The 6,238-nt window shown below is 47.3% G+C and overlaps 1 pseudogene; it reads left to right on the top strand.

The window, feature by feature from the left end:
- Positions 1-4,734: 4,734 nt before the first annotated feature.
- Positions 4,735-5,642, top strand: LOC147975631 (uncharacterized; annotated as a pseudogene).
- The last annotated feature ends 596 nt before the right edge of the window (positions 5,643-6,238 follow it).

Consider the following 6,238-nt stretch of genomic DNA (forward strand, 5'->3'; position numbering starts at 1 on the left):
TTTTAAATAAAATTTATATGTAAATGGGGTAGAAAAATGCCTAGTTCAACATGGTGGCATCACTTTGCATGTTTAACAACTCTAAAATTGTGTTTAGGGCAGAACAATACCAAACCTAATATATGCATATGGGGATTTACCGGAATTGTTGTTCGTTGCCTCAGGCCTAATTTAAATTTGCCTAGTTAGGTAGTTTTATTATGCTTCACCCTCTTGCCATGTTAATCAACATTTAATATTGTTGAGCTCCACTTAAGTTGTAGTGTTGTTTGTTGCACTTTGCCATGCCATGCCATGTATCATTAAACCGGACATGCATCATACTTGGTTGTGCATCATGCCATGTCCATTTGTTGTTTGTTTACTATGTTGTGTGCTTCTTTCCGGTGTTGCTTCTTCGGGTTGGTTCCGATAACATCGCGTTTGTGAGGACCCGTTCGACTACGCCCGTTTGTATTCTTCATGGACTCGTTCTTCTTCTTGCGGGATTTTAGGCAAGATGACCATATCCTCGAAATCACTTCTATCTTTGCTTGCTAGTTGCTCGCTCTTTTGCTATGCCTATGCTGCGATACCTACCACTTGCTTATCATGCCTCCCATATTGTTAAGCCAAGCCTCTAACTCACCTTGTCCTAACAAACCGTTGTTTGGCTATGTTACCGCTTTGCTCAGCCCCTCTTATAGCGTTGTTAGTTGCAGGTGAAGATTGGAGCTTGTTCCATGTTTGGAACATGGATATTTGTTGGGATATCACAATATCTCTTATTTAATTAATGCATCTATATACTTGGTAAAGGGTGGAAGGCTCGGTCTTATGACTGGTGTTTTGTTCCACTCTTGCCGCCCTAGTTTCCATCATATCGGTGTTATGTTCCCGGATTTTGTGTTCCTTACGCGGTTGGGTTATAATGGGAACCCCTTGACAGTTCGCCTTGAATAAAACTCCTCCAGCAAGGCCCAACATTGGTTTTACCATTTGCCACCTAGCCTTTTCTTTCCCTTGAGTCGGACAGCTCAAGGGTCATCTTTATTTGAACCCCCCCGGGCCAGTGCTTCTCTAAGTGTTGGTCCAACTGAGCGATGTCCGAGGCTACCAGGGGCAACTCTGGGCTGGCTTACCTGACATCTTGCTCATCCGGTGTGCCCTGAGAACAAGATATGTGCAGCTCCTATCGGGATTTGTCGGCACATATGGGTGGTCTTGCTGGTCTTGTTTTACCATTGTCGAAATGTCTTGTAACCGGGATTCCGATCCTGATCGGATCTTCCCGCTAGAAGGAATATCCTTCGTTGACCATGAGAGCTTGTGATGGGCTAAGTTGGGACACCCCTGCAGGGATTTGAACTTTCGAAAGCCGTGCTCGCGGTTATGGGCAGATGGGAATTTGTTAATGTCTGGTTGTAGAAAACCTGAAGTGGATCTTAAATTAAATACATCAACCGCGTGTGTAACCGTGATGGTCTCTTCTCGGCGGAGTCCGGGAAGTGAACACGGTGTTGGAGTAATGCTTGATGTAGGTTGTTCTAGGATCACTTCTTGATCAGAGTTGTTCGACTATGCTTTTTCCTTCTCTTCTCGCTCTCATTTGCGTATGTTAGCCACCATATATGCTAGTCGCTTGCTGCAGCTCCACCTCATACCTTTACCTTACCCATAAGCTTAAATAGTCTTGATCACGAGGGTGTGAGATTGCTGAGTCCCCGTGACTCATAGATACTTCCAAAACCAACTTGCAGGTGCCGTTGAACCGTGCGGATGACGCAGCCAAGCTCAAGGAGGAGCTCGATGAAGATTTTGTTCTTTATGTTGTTCCGTTTTTCCAGTTGATCAGTAGTGGAGCCCAGTTGGGACGATCGGGGATCTGTGTAGCATTTGGGGTAGTCTTCTTTTATTTTTTTGTTCCGTAGTCGGACCTTGATTGTATCTGGATGATGTAATGCTTTATTCATGTTTTGTGTGAAGTGGCGATTGTAAGCCAACTATGTATCTCTTTCCCTTATGTATTACAGGGTTGTGTGAAGATTACCTCAATTGCGACATTGCTTTCAATGCGGTTATGCCTCTAAGTCGTGCTTCGACACGTGGGAGATATAGCCGCATCGAGGGCATTACAGAATCACCCTCAAAAGGTTCACACTTTAGGTGTTGCACGGTAGAGTTGTTATGGGGAGTGGTGAAGGAGGACTCACCCTCCGTAGACCACAACCAATTAGCTACACTACAGGGATCTCATCAGAAGTGCTATATGAGGTATCACACTCAACACTCGATAGTAGCCCCGTGGAGTTGTACAACTAAGGGGGTGTGAGGTGATATGTCGAGCTCTAGACATCGATCACACTGATCGAGACATTAATCATAAAGCAGGGGCAACGGGGACAAGGTGAGGGGTCACTGGTGCATCACTAACCAACCTATATTAAACATGTAGGATGAGAAGGTAGGTAACAATAGTTGGTTACAAAAGTAGGCTATGCATCAGAATAGGAGCTATCTAACAATAGTAGCAAAATGTAATGCGAGTATGAGAGAGAAATAAATGGGCGATATATGAATGATCAAGGGGGTTTGCTTGCCTGGAAGCTCTGCTGAGAGTCGCTGGGCGGTAGGGGTGTAGTCATACACAGCAGCAACGTCAGTCTCGGTGTCTACCAGAGAGAAGAGTGGGAAGAAACAATAAATATAAAGCAAACAAATGCATCATTAAGCATGATATGGCAATATGCAGTGCTAGGGGTGACCAAACGAAGTGCTATACGATATAGATGAAGCCAGAAGATAGCTGGGAATGTTTTCTCGGCATTTGTCATTTTTTGGACAAATGAATCGAAGGGGAAGGATCCATGTTCATCATGCTAGAGACATGTGATATATAAATGGATAACATATTCGGATTCCTTACATTTGTCTGAGCAACTTTAATGTAAATTATTTTCATCTCACTTATAGATTATTTTATATGAATTTTCAAAGTTTTAAACATATTGGCATCTTGGCCACAAGCATAGCAAGAATAACTTTAATCAAAAATGGATATTTCAAATGCATCAACGAGATCATAGAGATTATCCTAGCATTCATCCTTTGGTAAGAATGAAGGGAAATTAAACAATGTAAGAGTTGAAGAGTTACTCTCATTATAAGGTGGGCACGGGTGATCAATCCGGTCTTCCTCCTTTTGTTGTTCACTCTCCTCATCGTCTTTTTCATCCAGTGAGCTCAAGTTTCATTTATTTCCTCTTCCATAGTTTCCTGCAAAATATTAGTCTCTTCTTGGACAGTGGAGACTCTCTCAATAAACGCATCAATATCGGTGTTGTATTTATAATTTTCATAGCAATATTGAAGTAGAGCAAAATTTTCAGGTCTATAATAGAATCTAGACTTTTTCAATAAATAAGAGTGTCGAACCCAACGAGGAGCAAAAGGTAGAACAAATATTCCCTCAAGTTCTATCGACCACCTACACAACTCTACGCACACTTAACGTTTGCTTTACCTTGAATGAGAATAAAACTAGAAGTACTTTGCGAGAATAAATTGCAAGATAATAAAAGTAGATAGCTTTTGTCACACAAGAAAGTCATTTGTCCCTAGGTGATCGGTAACTAAACCGGTGATCATTGTTGCAATTTTATATGAGGGAGACGCCTGAGCTAACATACTTTATCTTGGATCATATGCACTTATGATTGGAACTCTAGAAAGCATCCGCCACTACTAAAGATCATTAAGGTAAAACCCAGCCATATCATCAAGTATCAAATCCTCTTTACTCCCATCGCAACAACCCACTTACTCGAGTCTGTGTATTATTTCACTCACGCCACCCACCATAAGCAAATCATGAACTTATTGCAGCACCCTATAGCAGGGATCCCTCACGTTTGTGCGACATGGAGGGCACCATAGGATAGCACCAAAATAAAACATACAACTCAAACCAATCACGATCATGAATCAACCACTAGGACAAAACGAATCTACTAAAACATCATAGGATATCCATAGATCATTGGGGAATAATATATAGCATTGAGCACCATGTTCAAGTAGAGATTCAGCAGGTAGAAGAGAGGTTACACCACTGCATAGAGGGGGAAAGAGTTGGTGTTGATAGCGGTGAGGATGTTGATGTAGATCGCCGTCACAATGATTGCCCCGACGACGCTCTAGCGCCACCGGGAGAGAGGAGGAGAGAGCCCCCCCCTCCGTCTTCTTCTTCCTTGGCCTCCCCCCAAGATTGGATCTCTCCGTCTGTGCTCTTCTATTTGGCTTTCCTACTTTCTGGCCAAATACCATCTGTTATATTCTCGGATCAAAAGCAGATGCTCTATACACTAAATTACAGCCTTGCGGCTCTCGCGACCGCGTCGCCCCGGCGGGCGACCGGCCATGCCCCGGCTCCTCCTCCGCCAGCTCCCCCTCTTTCCCCCCTCCCCGCCACCGTCGCCGACGTTCACCATCGGGCCTAGCCCGGGTGACGCTGGTGGCGGCGCCCCCCGGCCATTCCCCTCTCGGTTGCTCTCCGGCGCGGGGCGGAGGGCGCCGGGGGGTGTTCCCTAGGCGGCGGCGGTCCGGCGTGGCGGCGGGGCTTCCTGGCGCGGCGCGGGAGATCGGCTGAACGGCAGCGTCGCCATTGGCGGCGGGGTGGCACGGCGGCGCGGCCAGGCGGCGCCCGCTCGGCCCAAATCTGGGCCCTTCGGGCCCCATCTGGGTCTGGGCGGGCCGATGGCGGGGCGGGTCGACGGCGTGGCTCCCAGGAGGCGGGGGAGCGGCGATGGGCGTTGGGGTGCTGGCGGTGCTGGAGCTGCCCTGCTGCAGCGTGGCTTAGCGGGCCCGATTCGGGCCTGGCCGGGCCAGGGGTGGCCTGGTATGCCCTGTTGTTGCGTCCGGACGGCGACCGCGATGGTGCCGGAGGCTCAAGCCTCCTACACAATGGCGGAGGAGGTGGTTCCCTCCCGCACGGCTACGGCGCTGCTGCTCCCATCATCCAACGCCTCCTCCTCGTTCTCTTGGCCTCGTGGTGGCGATCTCAGTGAGGCGGCGTGGGTGGCATTGCGACCGCGGTGGCGCATGCTGGTGGGCAGTTGGCGGCGAGCTGGTTGGTTGGCTTCGATCCGGTTGGGCGGTGGGGTTTGGAGTTGGGAGAAATCCTTGCCGGATCTTCCGGCTCCGGTGCGGTGGCGCCTGCGGGTGCCACCATTCGTCCTTGGAGGGTGTCGGTGGTCTTCATTCCCCTCTACCCTCCATGTGCCGGGGAAACCCTAGGATACGTCCGGGCAGCAGCGTCGTCAGCATCGTTTCCTTCCTGGAGGTGCTGCTTGCGACACGGAGGATTGGAGCCTAGGATCGTGGTGGGTAGATTTCGGAGGGCGCAGCGGTTGTAGGTCATTCGCGTCTGTCGAGCTGCCGGTGTTGGCATTGTTTCTTTTTCTTTTTCTTTGGCTTGTTGTGCTGCTCGCCCTAGCGTTTGCTCTGTAATCGGTGTTGGTGCTTTGGAATACAAAGCAGGAGGAAACCCTTTTTCGGTAAAGCAGATACTCTGGTTAAGGATGGATAAGTTGAATATACTTAGGGGCACAATCGCCAGCAAATTGATTGGTCGAGAACTATCCCATATCTGGAATGATGTATGAGCCGGAAGGACAATTTCCAGGGAACAACTCATGATTGCGTGCATTCACAACCATATTGAATCAATAGGATAAGAATGACAATCGGAAAGGGCTTTAATGAATATTGCTAGACATATGGAATAAACCATAATGCAGGCAGGCAAGAATTTCAAGAGAAATAGGTCGATGAGGATTTTCATAAGACCGAATAGTATTTCGAAGAATTTTGTGAAACACTTGAACAACTAGGGATGAACGGATCCCGGTAAGTGTGGGGAATTAACCATAATGGCCTTCATGCAATAATGAACTGCAAGGCAGTAAGCTCAAAGGATTCTCAGGAGAACGGAGAGTATTTCGGGGTATATTGTAATAACCAGAGCAACGGCGAATCATTGTATGAATGGCAAGTGTATGTAGTTATCCATAGGGGGTTTATCGATTGAAGGGAATTGTAAAAGCACTTAGCACAAAGTGTCGAGAGAATATCAGAGAGTATCTTCGGAATCTACTGGTGCACCAAGTGATCATTTGGAATGAGGGGCTCTCTGGGAGGAAGTAGTTACGAGAAGCTAGAGTTAGAGTTAGCAAAATCTTTAACCCAAATAGAGAGAGAT

The sequence above is a fragment of the Triticum urartu genome, chromosome 4A, assembly GCF_056163025.1.
Source record: "Triticum urartu cultivar PI428250 chromosome 4A, HENAU_Tu73, whole genome shotgun sequence".
NCBI classification, from domain to species: domain Eukaryota; kingdom Viridiplantae; phylum Streptophyta; class Magnoliopsida; order Poales; family Poaceae; genus Triticum; species Triticum urartu.